We start from the raw sequence: 18,218 nt of genomic DNA, 5'->3' as shown, positions 1-18,218 counted from the left end.
GATAATACTCAAGACAGAAAGGGACCGGACCCAAAAAATATCCGAGGCAGAAAAGGAACCGGGCCCTTTATAAATCTCGAGGCAGAGTAGGGAACGAGCCCTTTGTAAATCTCGAGGCAGAAAGGGACTGAGCCCTAATAATACTCAAGGCAAAAAAGGGACCGGACCCTAATACTGTCCAAGGCAGAAAAAGGGACCAGGACCAAATAATATCCGAGGTATAATTGAATGATGTAAAGTAGAATTTAAATTAAGTATGAAGGTAACTATGTATATTATGAACGAAATATGAGAATATGAAATACGTATGAAAGTATGTTGTATGATTAACTAGAACTCACTCAGTGTAGCTGACTTTTAGTATGCACGCAGGTAAGTAGAATGAGACAACTGGCTTGAGCGGGGACACGTGGCAAATGAATAAGGGACTGGCATCTGAAAACTTAAGATGTTTTTATAATTAACGTTTTGATTTGAAAGACAATATGTTCGATAAGACAAAGTTATGGATTATTATGTAACGTTTATGGAAGTTTTTATGTTTCCAGCGTAATGTTTTTTTATTAACTCTAATGATTAGAACTGTGTTTATGAGTAAATCCAACATCCAAAAGTAGGGCACCGGCAACGGGGCCTTACACAAATCCCGTAAAGATCAACAGTAAATCTTGTTAGTAATATTATAATAATAAATCGTTAAAACCATTAGACTTAAATATTAATATACTTTAAAATGTGTAACAAAAATACTTATAAATAAAAACGTATGAACTATAAAACTGACATATTATCCCATTAAATTAGTTAGTAATTCTTGTGTTCTTGTTATTTTAGCTCGTGAGATTCGATCGTTAGGTTTCACATAACTCGCTTGTTATATTACTTTCAAGTTATCATCCAACCTCAAAGGTGAGTTTCTCACACCCCCTTTTTACCTTTTTTTTTCTAACTATTTTAGGGGTAGCATATATATCCAATCAAAGATTCAATTCTGTTTATTTATTATTTATAAACTACAATTCGCATCATGGACTTGTGTGTTTACTTGTTACTTGCTCAAATACTACAAGCATGGATTTCTTCGATAAGTATGATCATACGCCCCCTTTGCACTCAAGACCATTTGTTTCTAGTGGAAAAGGGACTCCGATTTCAGTACGTTGGTGCACAATCCCAACTGGAAAAGACCTTCATATATTGTAAATCCAAAAAATTCTAAAGATAATATTAATTATATTATTTAATTATGGTGGGAAAGTTTACTAGAGATAGTGGAGAAATAATAAAATAAGTAGGAGTTATTATGAGTCGGGCTTGTGTTGGGTTAAGTAATATGGGTAATGGACTTGGATTAGAAAGGAAGGAAGATGGACCATGGGCTCATGCCCGTGACCCATATATATAAACCATAATTTACCCTTAATCCATTCATTTACACATATTCCATACACCACCCAAAACACACACTTAGCTCTCTCTCATCCTCATTTCTCTCTCTAGCCGAAATAGAAGAAGAATCGATTCTTAACCAGAGGTAATGATAGTATGATATTGTAGAGATCCAAACCCGTTAGATCTAGTCGCGAAACGATGAGCCGACACCTTAAACCGTCAAAGTCACGAGATCCGGGTGGAATCAGGTATGAACCGGTCAAAAGATGAGCTTAGGGGTCACCCTAGCTTAGATCTGGATCAAATGGGATGACAAACGGTGTAAAATGGGGTAAAACACGCTTTTCCGGCCACTGCCCGGTTTTCCGGCACGGCGGCGCCAGAAAGACGGCCCCGGAAAGGCGGCGTACGAGGAATAAGATGTCAGGGAATGTTTCTGACCTAACCCTAGTTCGTTAGTGGAGAAATAACGAATTAGCAAGCAATTCATTTTGCCCACTCGTTAAGATGAGATAACGAACTAGAACAGTTTTTTAAGCAATTCGTTAAGTGATTCGTTACTCACCCAGTTCGTTATGTTAAGACAAAGAATCAAGTGATTAGTTACTTACCTAATTCGCTATGCTGAGATAACGAATCAGTTAGTTCGTTACTCACCATTTGCTATGTTAAGATAACGAACCAGACTAACGAATCAGCTAACGAATCAGATCACGAAAGATAACGAATTAGTTAACGAATCAGGCTTAATTCGTTAAAGCAAATGAGTTAGAGAATACAATAATAACTTAAAAACCTAATGAAATATGTGTTAAGACAGTTAATGGGAATAAAATAATAACATAAAATAATAACGAATTAGCTCGACCCCAGCTAGGGGCTTTGCCCCTTGGACCCTGCTAGGGGCTGCCGCCCCTAGACCCCGCTGCTAGGGGCGTCGCCCCCGGACCCCCATTTTTTGAGGGTTATTATTAGACTAGAAACGCGATATGGGTAGTGATAGTTAATCGATACGTGTAATTGTTATAAAGTTCGCGTGCACAGCTCAAGAAAGGAATAACAATTAACGGTGAACGTAACCGAGTTCAGGTGAGTTTCTAGCCCCATTCCTTGTTATGTTTTCGGGGCTGTGTGCATACTCTATGTGATAGTTAATACACTTACCTTAAATGGTAAGTGTATGCCATGTATGATATATGTGATAGATACGGATGATTGTTTGTTGGTACGTGAACGATCTTCGGATATTACACGTACTGTCAGGTTATAAATATAGTTATGAATATTGTATGTGATGTAAAGATGAAGGCTTGTCGGTACGTGAACGATCTTCGGATATTGCACGTACTGTCAGGTTATAAATATAGTTATGAATATTGAATGTAATGTAGAGATTAAGGCTTGTCGGTAAGTGAACGATCTTCGGATATTGCACGTACTGTCAGGTTATATATATAGTTATGAATATTGAATGTAATGTAAAGATGAAGGCTTGTCGGTACGTGAACGATCTTCGGATATTGCACGTATTTCAGAAGGAAGTGATTAGCTCCTTACATGGACATTAAATAATAACTTATATACAGCGTTCCTCCTATGGATAATATATTAAGTTCCTCCTACGGATAATGTATAATTTCCCTTACATGGATAGTATAGTGTTCCTTCTATGGATAATATATAGGATGATCCTTCTATGGAAAGTGTATAGGATGTTTCTTCTATGGAAAGCATAGCGTTCCTTTAATGGAAAGCATAATGTTCCTTTCTATGGAGAGTACATAGGATGTTCCTTTTATGGAAGTATATACACTGTTCCTTCTATGGGGAATAATATATATATATCGTTCCTTCTATGGAGAATATATATAGTATGAGTAATAGTAATAGTTCTTTTAATAGATATTACGTGACGTTCCTCTTATGGATATTTTTACAAGGTTAAGACATGTATGCATGTATGATATGTGTATGTATTGGATGTCGCATGATTAACTAAAACTCGCTCAGCGTAGCTGACTTTTAGTATGCACGCAGGTAAACAGGTTTAAAGAGCTGGCATGAGGATGGCACATGGTATGGATTGAATGGCTAACATCTAATGATAAAAGAAATGATGTTTTAACCCGATGTTATATGTTGTGATTTTAAAGACAAGTTTGTAATGTTGTAACGAATGATTGATATTTTATGTTCCGTGAAATATTTTAATTAACTCTGATTGTAGAACTATGTTTTTAAGTAAATCTGACGTTATAGTAGGGCTACCGAGTTCGGGGCCTTACATATATTCTTTACACTCAGGACCTTTGATTCTAGTGTAAAGAACCCTTATGTGCTTTTCAAAATTTTTCATGGAATTGTATGGTTTTATGTAGCATTTAAACTGTGTGAACTCACCAACTATTAAGTTAGTTGACGTTATTTTATATATATGTTACATGTACCTTTATTAGAGGATGAAACAGATGAAGTCACTAGAAGTTAGGTTATTTAAATAATAAACAAAAAGACGTTTGTTTTGTTCCTTTCTCTTTGTATTTGTTCATTTGATAAACTTGTGTACTTAAGATTTGAATGAATTAATGATATTATTGTCACGTAATAGTGTCACGTGTGTTTTGAGCAATCTGTACGTCACACCCGGGCGTATTCCGGTTTAGCTGGGGTGTTACAGGTTGGTATCAGAGCCGTGACTATAAGATAGGACATTAGACGTAGTGTTCTAGTTAGTTATAGTTTATTTTCTTAATTGTTTAGGTTGCATAATTAGAAAATTATGTAGGCCTTATGTGATTGTTCAATGCACTTGCTTTATATTTTATTGTCAATTCATTTACGATTCATGTACACAAAGCACACACAAGTCCAAGGATTATGCCTAAAAGAAAAAAATTTTCAAACATTTTTAATAAGCGATTTTTATTGTAGTGTTCCGATATTTATTCTTCTTAAAGATGGTTAGTTACGGCGGGTATGTAGTAACTGGAAGGGGGACGTGCTTGTTTTCCAAAACTCTTGACACCAAGGTAATTGAAACCTAAGGATAAGCAATGTGTATAAATCCCAATCAGACGCGGGACCCGGTTGCTTACCTGGAGAGTTAGGAAAGGGCATGAACTCTATTAGGCCAAAGCGTACCACTTTCAATGCCATATGAATCACAACTTTAAGTTTTCAACGTGACCATGTTCTCTTTGGGAAAAGAATATGGTTGCACTCCTAAGGTTGTCACGCAAGTCATGGTGGTTCATGCGACATGTGTCTCCGACCCTCGATGTTTTAAACTGGAAGTCTGAACACGAATAATCAGCTTTCGGTTCGATTTGATGATTTTTTGGAAAATAAGAGTCCATGGTGGTTCATGAAAACTCTAAAGTTCCACGCATGATTTATTATCATTGTTATGATTTTTATTTATGTATTATTTTAAAACAAACTTTAACAAGGATTTTCTTTTATACCACACCCTATTCTGAGTCTCACGAATTTCATTACCATTGTTTGCAGAATTTCTCTCCGTTTCAACAAGCGCCGTTCTTCTGAAACCTCTAGCCGCAAGTTAACTGCTCAAATCACCAAACAACTAGTCGCGGTCATTCCCGATATGATGACCCACATTCACCAGAACTTTTCTGCTAGTATCACCTCTGCTTCAAGCGAGCCTAAAGCATCTCACTGTTCGTTTAAGACTTTCACCAGTACCAAAACCCCGGAGTTTGATGGCACCGAAGGTGCTACTGCTCTACTTCAGTGGTACGAACAAATGGAGAGCAAATTTCTCCACATTGAGTGTCCCGATGACAAGCGAACCCATTTTGCTACCAGTGTCTTTACAAAAGGGGCACTTACCTGGTGGGTGAAGGAAAAGACAACCCGTGGTGCCGAAGCTGCCATGGCTATGCCATGGGATGAATTGAAAGAACTAATGACCAAACAGTTCTGCCCTCCAAGTGAGCTTATGTACTTGGAAGTTGAGTTTTGGAACCTTAAACAATAGAGTGGTGAGCACGCAGCTTACACTTCTTGTTTCAATGAACTCAGTATGTTGGTACCTCACCTTGTTACCCCAACTTCGCGTGCCATCGATAAGTACATTAGGGGACTACCGAGACAAATTCAAGATAGTGTCTTGAGTAGTGCTCCCAAGGAACTAGGTGACGCGATTAACCTTGCTGCAACCTTAACTGATAATCATGTTAAAGCCAGGACTTTGACATCGAAGAAATCGAAGAAACCTGCTGATAAAACCTCTACCGAACCCAACGAGTCAAAACCTGAGTCATCCAAGCCTTCTCATTCCTCAAACCACAGGAGGCGCAAAAATTACGCGCTAACCCAACAAACTGCAACCCAACCCAACTTTGCCCCATCACTCAGGAAACCCTACAACATATAACAGTTGCCAACGACATCATTCAGGTAGTATGGCGTGCCGTCAATGTAGTCGTTGCAACCATTTTAGACACCTTAGTGTCACTTGTCGGGAGGTCACAATTGCACCAAATGCTCCTCCAAGGTTTACTAAACCCAACCCAGTCCTGTGCCCTATGTTCAACCCATAAATCAGGTGCGAGCTTGCTATAATTGTGGTGACCCTAACCACTTTTGCAGTGCGTGTCCACGACTCGCACATGTGAACGCAATCCAGCTTGCTCCAGCTCCGCTGTACCAGGTTCAAACGTACCAAACCCAACAAGCTTATCAGCTACAGGTTCCACCATTGTTGGCTGACCAAGCTCAAGTTCAGCCGCATCCCGCCATTTTAGCTCTTGCACCACAAGGTGGTTAAGTCGTTCAAGCTGCTCAAGCTCCTCAAGAGTATCGTGGGCGTGCTTTTATGATTAAAGCCAATCAAGCTCAACAAAACGGCGATGTGGTGAACGGTACGTTTCTCGTAAATGACCACTTTGCAACCATTTTATTTGATACCGGTGCCGACATGAGCTTTGTGTCTTTTGCATTTGAGCCTTTACTTGCTAAACCCCGATCTAAGCTTAAGAACTCGTATTCTGTTGAGGTAGATAATGGTAAATCTGTAGCAATTGACTCGGTTATTCGAAGTTGCAAATTAAATCTAAATGATCACAAGTTCTCGATCGACCTTATTCCTATGCAATTGTGAAGTTTTGACATCATAGTAGGCATGGACTGGTTATCTGTTCAACGTGCTGTAATTGTTTGCTTCAAGAAGTTTATTCGTATTCTGCTTGCCGATGGTCAAATCCTTCGTGTCTCTGGTGAAAAGCCTTCTTCTTCGAGTCTAAATCTTATCACTTGATTTCAAGCCCAATCGTACCTACACAATAAGTATGTAGCATTCATAGCTTATGTGGTGGAAAAGAAGGAACGAAAAATTGGAGACATTCCCGTTGTCCGCGAGTATCCTGAAGTGTTTCCCGAGGATATTTCTGGTCTTCCTCCTACTCATGAAGATATATTTCAAATCGATCTCGCGCCTGGTGCAACCCCGATTGCTAGGGCTCCCTATCGTCTTGCTCCCTCTGAGATACAAGGGTTGTCTACCAAAAACCGCTTCTTAAAGATTGATCTTCGTTTATGTTATCGTCAATTACGTGTGCATGAAGATGACATACCAAAAACCACTTTTCGGACTCGTTATGGGCATTATGAATTTATGGTTATGCCTTTTGGGCTAACCAATGCACCGGCTGTGTTTATGGATCTCATGAACCGCGTATGCAAACCTTACTTAGATAAATTCGTAATTTTTTTTATTGAAGACATTATTATTTATTCCAAGTCCAAAGCCGAGCACGAGAAACATCTTCATTCTGTCCTTGATCTCTTAAGGAAGGAACAACTCTATGCTAAGTTCTCAAAGTGCTAGTTCTGATTGAAAGAAATTCCGTTCTTAGGGCATATAGTAAACGAAAAGGGTATCAACGTGGACCCAGCCAAAATCGAAGCCGTTAAGAATTGGAAAACACCAACCACTCCTACCGAAGTTCGTTCATTTCTTGGTCTTGCGGGTTACTATCGTCGCTTCATTCTTAATTTTTCCAAGATCGCTTTGCCCCTAACCTAACTAACTCACAAGGATAAACCTTAGGTATGGGGCCCAATCAAGATGAAGCTTTTCAAACTCTTAAATGCATGCTTTGCAATGCACCGATCCTTGCACTCCCCGAGGGCAATAAGGATTTTGTTGTCTATTGTGATGCCTCCAACCAAGGACTCGGTTGTGTTCTTATGTAACGAGGTAAAGTTATCGCATATGATTCACGACAACTTAAGGTTAATGAAAATAATTATACAACGCGCGATCTCGAACTCAGTGCCGTTGTATTCGCATTGAAAATTTGGAGACATTATCTCTATGGCACTAAGTGCGTGGTATTCACCGACCACAAGAGTCTTCAACATATTTTCTACCAAAAATATCTAAACATGTGGCAACGACGATGGGCTGAACTACTTAGCGACTACGACAGCGAAATTCGTTATCATCCTAGTAAAGCGAATGTTGTAGCCGACGCTCTTAGTCGAAAGACCCATGTGAAATCAATCCTGCTTCATTGTGTGACCGTTCAAACCGATCTCCAACTTCGTATCTTTGAAGCCCAACATGTTTCTGTCACCGAGGGTAATATGTTCGATGAAATGTCCCGTGGTGTCGAGAATCAACTTGAAACCAAGCGCGATGGTTTGCTGTATTACCTCAATCATTTGTGGGTTCCTAATTGTGAAGATCTCCGCACATTTATCATGGACGAAGCTCATAAGTCTCGATATTCCATTCATTCCGGTGCAGATAAGATGTATTTCGATCTACGGTCCACATTTTGGTGGCCCCGTATGAAGAAAGACATCGCGTTATATGTGGGAAAATGCCTTACTTGCGCTAAAGTTAAGGCAGAGCATCAAAGACCATTTGGTTTGCTCGTTCAACCACACATCCCTGTTTGGAAATGGGAAGATATCTCTATGGATTTCGTGCTCAAACTTCCGACTACTCGAAACCGTAACGATGGTATATGGGTTATAGTCGACCGTTTGACTAAGTCCTCCCAATTCATCCCGATCAACGAAAAGTTTTCGGCTGATCAACTCGCTCAGATTTATGTTCAACGTATTATTTTCCGTGATTAAATACCTTTGCGTATCATTTCCAATCGTGATAGCCATTTTACTTCTCACTTCTGGTCATTGCTTCAAAACTCGTTGGGAACTCGATTGGATCTTAGCACCGCCTATCATCCTCAAACCGATGGGCAATCCGAGCGCACGATTCAAACGCTCGAAGATATGCTTAGGTCATGTGTCATGGATTTCGGTGGAAATTGGGATTGTCATCTTCACTTGATTGAGTTCTCGTAAAATAATAGTTTTCATTCAAGTATCGGTATGGCTTCGTTCCAAGCACTCTATGGCCGTAAATGTCGATCACCTATTTGTTGGAGTGAAATTGGTGAAACTCAAATCACCGGTCCGGAACTTGTTCAGGAGACTTCAGATTTAATTGCTCAAATTCGACAAAATCTCTTGACCGCTCGTAGCCGTCAAAAGAGTTACGCTGATAACCGAAGACGACCCCTTGAGTTTAATGTTGGTAACCTTGTCCTTCTCAAGGTATCCCCTTGTAAAGGTGTTGTTCGTTTTGGCAAGAAAGGCATACTATCTCCTCGTTTCGTTGGACCTTTCAAAATTCTTGCACGTGTTGGTAGTGTTGCTTACACACTCGAACTTCCTCAAGAGCTCTATAACGTTCTTCTGAAATTTCATGTTTCAAATATGAAGAAATGTCTTGCTGAGGGAAACCTCCATGTACCACACGATGAAGTGCGAATCGATGAAAAAATGCACTTTGTCGAGAAACCGGTAGAAATCATGGACCGCAAAGACAAAGAAACTAAACGTAGTCGTATACCCTTGGTAAAGGTTCGTTGGGAATCCAAGCGTGGAGCTGAATTCACTTGGGAACGAGAAGATCAAATGCGAACAAAGGACCCTCATCTTTTTGTTACAGATTCTTCTACTTAATTTCGGGACAAAATTCTCAAAAGTAGCGAATGCTGTGACATTTGTCAATTTTTATTCGTATTTGTATTCGTATTCGTTAAACCAACCCGTTGTGTTGTTTCAATAAATTCGTATTTGTCGTTTATCATTTAATATTAATCACGATGATTTATAGTTATTACTCGTTCATTTTTTATATGTTTAGTTCAAATAACGAATCTCCGAGCTATAAAAGTCTATAAAATAATCAAACTTTAAATCTATCGGGTATAAAATATGAACAAATCAATAGATATTAAATTATACAAAGTTTTAATCAAGTATATACAATTATAAAGTTCAAGGGTCAAGAATAAATAAACTTTAAAATCAGTTTATATATATATATATATATATAAAGTCCAGGGGCTTTAAGTGTAAAAATATCATTGTTGGTACATGATGTCAGTAGTTCATTGTCAAGTGTCTGTAATCGAGTTTGTTAGATTTGTGTTTTTGTATGTAAGCGAAGTTAGCTCACAAGTTCGCTGATACAGGCGAACTTGTGAACTAAGCGAAGTTAGGGACAACTTCGCCTGAACATGCCAGGCGAAGTTGTCGCCTTTATAATCAGCTAGGTTACGGTAGTATTGAAACAAGTTTTAGTTTACGTGTTTACGAGTTCTATATTCAGTGATCATTGTATCACGTGTTTCCGGTTGCAATATAACGAGTCTTTGTTTATTGTAACGTGTGTTCGATTGTGTTAACTCGTATCGTCTTCTACGCTCGTAACGTTTTACGTAGGGATTCCGCACCTATGTAGAACGAGATATCTCGTGTAGATCCGGCTGGGAACCTACAATCATTTAAATTAAAATGTAATAATAATAATAACCTAAACCCAGCCCAGCCCTCCCTTCCCGTTCGTTTTTCCAACGCAGGTCCGGCCGCCGGAATTCAGGCGCCGACAACACCTAATACACCCGTTTAGTCTTCGTTTTAATCTGGTAATCGCACTAAACGCCATCTCCAATAATTCTAAACGTTATTACGTTATTAATTTCATCATTTATAACTTAATTAACAACCTTTACTCACCTAAACCACCGGATAAAAATTAAATTTCATTAACTCGATTTAATCACCCAATGGATCAATTGAGGCTATAAATAGCACCCTAATCTCATTCTAAACGTGCTACAACCATAATTTTACACTAACAAACTCGTTAACATCACTAAACTGTTCTCATAAACTCGGTTCCGGCCAAGCTCCGTTCGCCGTCATTCCGGCACCATCTAAGGTATTTAATACATGGTTTTGATTCGTTTTAACCCGACAAACAAAACCCCTAACTTTAATTTAACAAACATGGAATGGTTTGGGATAATTGAATCTAGGGTTTTGTGAGAAAGAAGATGAATATGAGAATGTTTTTTTTAAATTACAGTTTCCATCTTTTAGCAACAATACTGAAGTGGTCTAGTGGTTGTGTATGTGTTGTGTGGTCATGGAGACCCGGGTTCGAACCCGGGTCACTTAAAAACCGTTTTATTAATTTTAATAAATCAAATATATATTTAAAAATCATTATAAAATAAATGAGATTATATATATATATATATATATATATATATATATATATTGTTATATAGTTAAATAAAAGTTGTTTTAAATTTCGTTAACATTTACGTTTCAGAAGAAACTTTTACAAACCCGGCAAAACTCGTTAAAACTTGTAGAATAATTATATAAATAATATATATAATAACTTTTTAATTTTTATAAATCCTAAACCGACAAATCCCGTAAACATCAACATTAAATCTTGTTAATAATATTATAATAATAAATCGTTAAAACCCATTAGACTTAAATATTAATATACTTCAAAATGTGTAACAAAAATACTTATAAATAAAAACGTATGAACTATAAAACCGACATATTATCCCATTAAATTTGTTAGTAATTCTTGTGTTCTTGTTATTTTAGCTCGTGAGATTCGATCGTTCGGTTTCATATAACTCGCTTATTATATTACTTTCAAGTTATCATCCAACCTCAAAGGTGAGTTTCTCACACCCCCTTTTTACCTTTTTTTTTCTAACTATTTTGGGGGTAGCATATATATCCTATCAAATATTCAGTTTCGTTTATTTATTATTTACAAACTACAATTCGCATCATGGACTTGTGTGTTTACTTGTTACTTGCTCAAATACTACGTGCATGGATTTCTTCGATAAGTATGATCATACGCTCCCCTTTGCACTCAGGACCATTTGTTTCTAGTGGAAAATGGACTCCGATCTGAGTACGTTGGTGCACAATCCCAACTGAAAAAGACCTTCATATATTCTTTACACTCAGGACCTTTGATTCTAGTTTAAAGAACCCTTATGTGCCTTTCACAAGTTTTCATGGAATTGTATGGTTTTTATGTAGTATTTAAGCTGTGTGAACTCACCAACTATAAAGTTAGTTGCCATTATTTTATATATATGTTACAGGTACCTTTATTAGAGGAGGAAACAGATGAAGTCACTAGAAGTTAGGTTATTTAAATAATAAACAAAAAGACGTTTGTTTTGTTCCTTTCTCTTTGTATTTGTTCATTTGATAAACTTGTGTACTTGGGATTTGAATGTATTAATAATATTATTGTCACGTAATAGTGTCACATATGTTTTGAGCAATCTGTACGTCACACCGGGGCGTATTCCACTTTAGCCGGGGTGTTACACTCCACTTATCCTCACGACAAGAAACGTAAGAACCGTCCTGCAACAAAACCTACCCACCCGCAAATTTCCTCAAACAAGAAACCTTACCTCGGTCCTTTCCTGATATGCTCCATTGGTAACCATCATCACTGTTAAAACCCTATGTCGGTATACCCAATGTGTAAGGCCCCGTTCCCGGTAGCCCTACTTAAACATCGGATTTACTCATAAACACGGTTCTTACAAATTAAAGTTAAAAAAACTTTCGCGGAAACATTAACTATAGTCATTCATTACAAAACATTTAATCTTTTCTTTAAAACCAACTTGAAACATCATATTTAAAACACCATTTCTTTTGTCTTCAGATGCCAGCCGTTCAATCCATGCCACATGCCATCCTCATACTAGCTCTTTAGTCTGATCACCTGTGTGCATACTAAAAGTCAGCTACGCTGAATGATTTCTAGTTAATCAAGCAACTTACCATACAACCACTACATACATTTATATACGTGTCTGAAGACACATAGTTGTCTAGCTATCCTGCTCACCTTACCACTAACCTCTTATTTGCCCCTACAGCTTAGCCACTTGATTACGGAAGGACATTGAGGCTTGCCCTCCCACGTACTTACGTATTGCCACTTAATTAACGAAGGCACTTAGAGGCTTACCCTCCCACGTACTATCGTCATGCCACTTAATAACGAATGCATGTATAGGCTTGTCCTACCACTTACTATCGTCATGCCACTAGCACCCTTACTAGACTCCTCTCCACTTCTATCACACATTATTCTACTTGTCTACAACACAATTCCTATCAGTTCATCATCTACATAATAAGCAAATCACATCATAGCATTCATACACACTAATAACCACTTGACAATCACTCTCCTTGGCGATACGTGCAATATCCGAAGATCGTTCACGCACCGACAAGCATTCATAAATAACTCGTATATCATCTATAGCATACACTTACCACTTAAGGTAAGTGTATTCACACTTCACATCGAGTATGCACACAGCCCCGAAAACATAACAAGAAAGTGGGGCTAGAAACTCACCTGAACTCGGTTGGTTCACCAATATACGGTTATTCCTTTCTTTAGCTGTGCGCGACTGATTGTTTAATAAACACAATATTAAATACCGCTCTAGCCATTCTTAACCCTTTTGTTATTTAGTCTTAATCGTCTAAGCCGGTTTTTACTTTATGGAATCTTTACCCGGTTAATTAATCGTTACTCGTTAACCTTTAAAGGTATCTTTCATAAATTATCAAAGTCCAAGGGCTATTATGTAATTATATCATTCATTTCTAAGTCCAGGGACCATTCTGTAATTCTGCCAAACTTCTAGTTCGTTATCCAATCCTTAATGAATGGGTAACGAATGAACTCATTCGTTATAATGAACTGACTATTATAATGAATCTACCTTTAACACGAATTGGCTACTGTAACGAATTGGACCTGATCTTCATAACGAATTTGACTCTTTCGTTTGGTCTGGTTAACGAATGACCCCTCAGTAACGAGTTGAACCTTCTAACAAATGAGGGTTCACTTGTTATACCTCCGTTAACGAACTGCTTCTAATTTGGTTTTCCTTTTAGCGAATGGTCATAACGAATTGGGGTTAATTCGTCATCCTTTCCAAGCGAATTGGCATAACGAACTGGGGTTGGTTCGCTAGGTTCCCGTAACGAATTAAGGTTAGGGCTCTGACATTTCCTTAGATGTCACATCAGGACATTCCATGATGTGACTCAACCTCCGGCGCCGCCTTTCCGACGCCGTCGTCGTCGGAATATCGGGATCTCACCGGAAAAGCGAGATCTCGCTTGTTTTACTACCGTTTTCACCGTTTTTCGTTCCGTTCGATCCAGATCTGAGCTAGGGTGATCCCTAAGCTCAAATTTTGATCGGTTTATACCTGATTCTATCCAGATCTTGTGACTTTAACGGTTTAAGATGTCGGCTCGTCGTTTCGCGACTAGATTTAACGGGTTTGAATCTCTACAATATCATACTATCATTACCTCGGGTTGATGCTCGGTTTCTTCTTGCTATTTCGGCTAGAGAGAGAAAGTAGGATGAGAGAGAGCTAAGTATGTGTTTTGGGTAGTGTATGGAATGGATGAGAATGAATGGATTAAGGCATAATTAAAGTATTTATATTATGGGTCATGGGCTTGAGCCCATGGTCTATCCCCCCTTCCTTAATAACCCAAGTCCATTACCCACATTACTTAACCAAAGACGAGCCCGACTCACAATAACTCCTATTTTATTCATTATTTCTCCATTATCTCGAGTAAACTTTCCCACCATAATTAAATAATATAGTTAATATTATTTTTAGAAATTTTGGGATGTTACACAATGTAACCATTATGGCCATCTTTCTTACTAACACCTGTCGGGTCCCGCCGACTGCATGAGCTGTCCCGCAACAACCAACCCCTCTTTCTCAACCTTATGTTCCTAATACCCGTGCTTGCTACCATCGTATGGACCCAAATCACCTTCGTAATGCGTGCCATCTACTTATCCAAGCTTATCAAGCCCAATATACGACTACACCATACTACTTGACCCATGCTTGCTAGGCTCAAACCATTCAACCTCATGTCCCTCAAGCTCATTCCATCAATCAAGGTCAACCTTACTTAACCCAACACTACCAAACATCGCAACCACAAGCTCAAGTTTACCAGACATATTTCCACCAAACAACTCTTTTGCAAACCGTTCAAGCTCCAGTTTTCCAAGCAATGTCGAATCAATCTACCTCAACTACTCCTACTCCTGCAACTCCTCATGGTGCCTCAAGTCACGCCAATTAAGCTACCAAACTATCATGAAGACCTTTGTCGTTCCCTTCATCTATCTTACCTTATTTTGTTTTTTTCTTAATTACATATTGTAACGCCTCTTTATGGCCTTGAATTATTTTTGTATTTGGACTATTTATCTTCTATCTAATAAATAAAGTTTATTTAGATTAAATATATTGTTTATTTAAGCCTACTTCTATCTTATTCTTTACCATAATTAACCTTACCTATTTATAAGCTACCCCTCCTTAAACTGTAAATACTTATTTCTTTACGTTTAAAAGTCGTCTAAAAAATTTCTTTGCTAAAATTCACTGCAACTTTTGAAATTGTTTTATACATTGGTGACTTACTAGTGTTCTAAACTAAAACTCCTTAAAACTTTTGTTCCTCAAACTCATGTTTTAATCAAACGTTTTGTAAATCCACACGATGGGACGAATCATGTGGACCATCCGGCGATGAAAATAATTATGGTCCGGAACATAATTATCGAAGTCCTCGCATGGAAATCATGATGCGTAAGATTGTGTGTCTTAATATAGAATTGAAAGTGGTTGGAATAAAGGTACAAATTTAGAGATGATAATGACATGGTGGATACGCCTCTAGTACATCCTATATATAAGTGCCCTTATCGGATTTTCATTTGAAGCGTTGCTTCAACTATTCAAAGTTCTGTAATATAATATTTAAAATTTTCTTTTATTTATTTTATTATTTTTTTTTCTTAAAATTTAATGGTGTTATAGTGTACTCTAATTTCGAGACGAAATTTCCTAATGTAGGGGAGACTGTAACAACTCAGACTTTTCAAAAACAATATCTTTATTAAAACCCGAACCATTTCGATGTTCGGGGATTTTTCCCGTAATTATCAAGTTTAATTTGAATTATTATATTATTATTTATAATTATACCTTTCTTAAAATTTACTAATTCAGCCAAAACTTAAACTATTAGCTTATATTGTACCCACCTTTAAACTCCAGGGTCCATTTTGTAATTTGGGATTATAAACCATTTCACATACTGGGTAATCCAAGATCCGGACCCAAGTTCTTGCCCAAGTTCAAACCCGGATTTAATTGTGGTTATCTTGGACCACAATTTACGTGATAATATTGGTAATTGGATCATCTAACTTATTATATATACTATATTCGGCCTAGACAACCATTTAATCAAGTTAACACAATTAATTTTGATTGTTCTTCCTTTTATATCTTGGCCGACACTATTGAACACTTTTTATATATGAGATCGTTGGTAATAATCTAACTAAATTATCAGATACGATCATCAAACCCTAGCCAACTATAGCCCCATATTTAATTGAATTCTTATTATCGTTTGTCTGTCCATTCATCAACGTTTTTGGCCGTAACTGTGACCCTCAACACACCCATTAAACAACATAGTTCGAGGAAATTCTTTTCTGCAATCTGATCGCGATAGTGTAATTATCAAAATCTCTAACATATATTATAACAACATCAATCGGATTAACCGATTGATGTTGTTAGCATTTGTTTGTGATTCTGTACAGGCCACACTTGTTATTAACTAGCGTTCCGATCTTTTAGCGCTAATAGCTGGTTAATAGTTACGGCGTGGCAGGTCGCGGGTTCGAGTCCCTGCCACCCGTAATATATGTTTTTTTGGTATCTTTTGCTTTTACAAGTTACACTTTAACAACTAATAAATATAATAAATTATTTTACTAAGAACCGGTTATAACTCTTGTATTTTCTCGTATAATTCGTGTATGTACGTATATGTGTAATTTTTTATACATATATGTACATATATATACGTGTATATAACATCACGTAAACTAATATTATTGGTTTAATATATATGTGTGTACAAAAGACAAACTTTATATATACGTATATACTTTAACAAACTTAGAATTTTTTAAAGATGTATTTTATTTTTATATATTATATTAAATATTATAATATACCTTTAACCGGATTAATAAACAAACTAATAATTTTTTTATATCTTTATATATAATAAAATATTATATTAATTATGATTAAAAAAATAAAATATGACTTGATAGCTTTATAATAATTATCGAACTCGCTTACCCGATCTAGTTCATTAACTTAGCGTACCTCCATATTCTTTTTCCTTATTAGGCCTTACCGTCAACGCGCTTGATCCGCTTTCGTCATTTTTAGTGTTATCTAATTCACTCTTGTTCGTCTATTGAGGTGAGTACCACATTCCTCTCTTTTACTCGTTTTCTCACGTTTTTGGGATATATGCGTAAAATGTATATTTCATATATACTTATACTCAAAACTGCAACTATTGTCTTATGTGTTAACAACTTATACCTTACTTGTTTATGTGCTTATTTTCTTTATATGCTTCCGCATTCGGAGAGGTCCAACATAATCTCATAATAGTATGATCATACGCCAGTCGTTATAGCCTTTGCGCTTCTCGACATCTCAGTTATACTTGCTCATTTGGTTAATTTGTTATTCTCATATGACTTGTTGCAATTACTTATTCTTATATATACTATATGTACATTTAAACTGGTGTGTTGCTCACTCAACCTTGTGTTGACAGAACTACTTTATTTTCAACGCATATGCAAGTATTCGTGTGATGTGAAGTAATTAGAAGATCACTTAAGGATGTATGCTAGAAGAAAATATTAACGAGACAATATTATTTATGATTTATATTTGTTTGGATATTGTATGAATATTTGTATTTATTTGAATTTATTAAATAGATATTAAAATTTCCCATATTGCATATTAGTAACCTTTGAAAAGCTGTGAGCAATCAGTTCACGCCCCGGCATTTCCGCCGTAGGTTGGGGGTGACAACGGGTACCAAATTAGTTCATGTACCATATTGGTCGTTGATTTATTGATAAGGTAGTATTGAAGAACCATAATTCGGTCGCTGACTTTAAGTGTTTTGTTTGTTGGCTCGAGTCTTGGATGTTATATTATTTAATTTTGAATAAACGTTTGGGGTTTGTTCAATAATAACATGGTTGGAAAATTTATTTTATATATTACATATGAAGAATCCCAATTAAACCTTATATCCTCCAGACATGTACAAAATACCAAATATACTCGTACCGTACCCGTACCTGTACCTGATTGTACCTGTACCTTCAACAAAAATGAGTACCAATACCCGTACCGAATAAGCTAAATCGGTACAGGTACAAGTACGCGTACGTGTAAGGTATGGGTACAAGTATAGATATTTGGGACAAAATGTTCATCCCTACTCCACCG

The sequence above is a fragment of the Bidens hawaiensis genome, unplaced genomic scaffold (assembly GCF_021521415.1).
Source record: "Bidens hawaiensis isolate Kalapana, Puna unplaced genomic scaffold, B.hawaiensis_p1.1 tig00049930_1, whole genome shotgun sequence".
NCBI lineage: Eukaryota > Viridiplantae > Streptophyta > Magnoliopsida > Asterales > Asteraceae > Bidens > Bidens hawaiensis.
Note: the sequence above shows the minus strand (reverse complement) of the source record.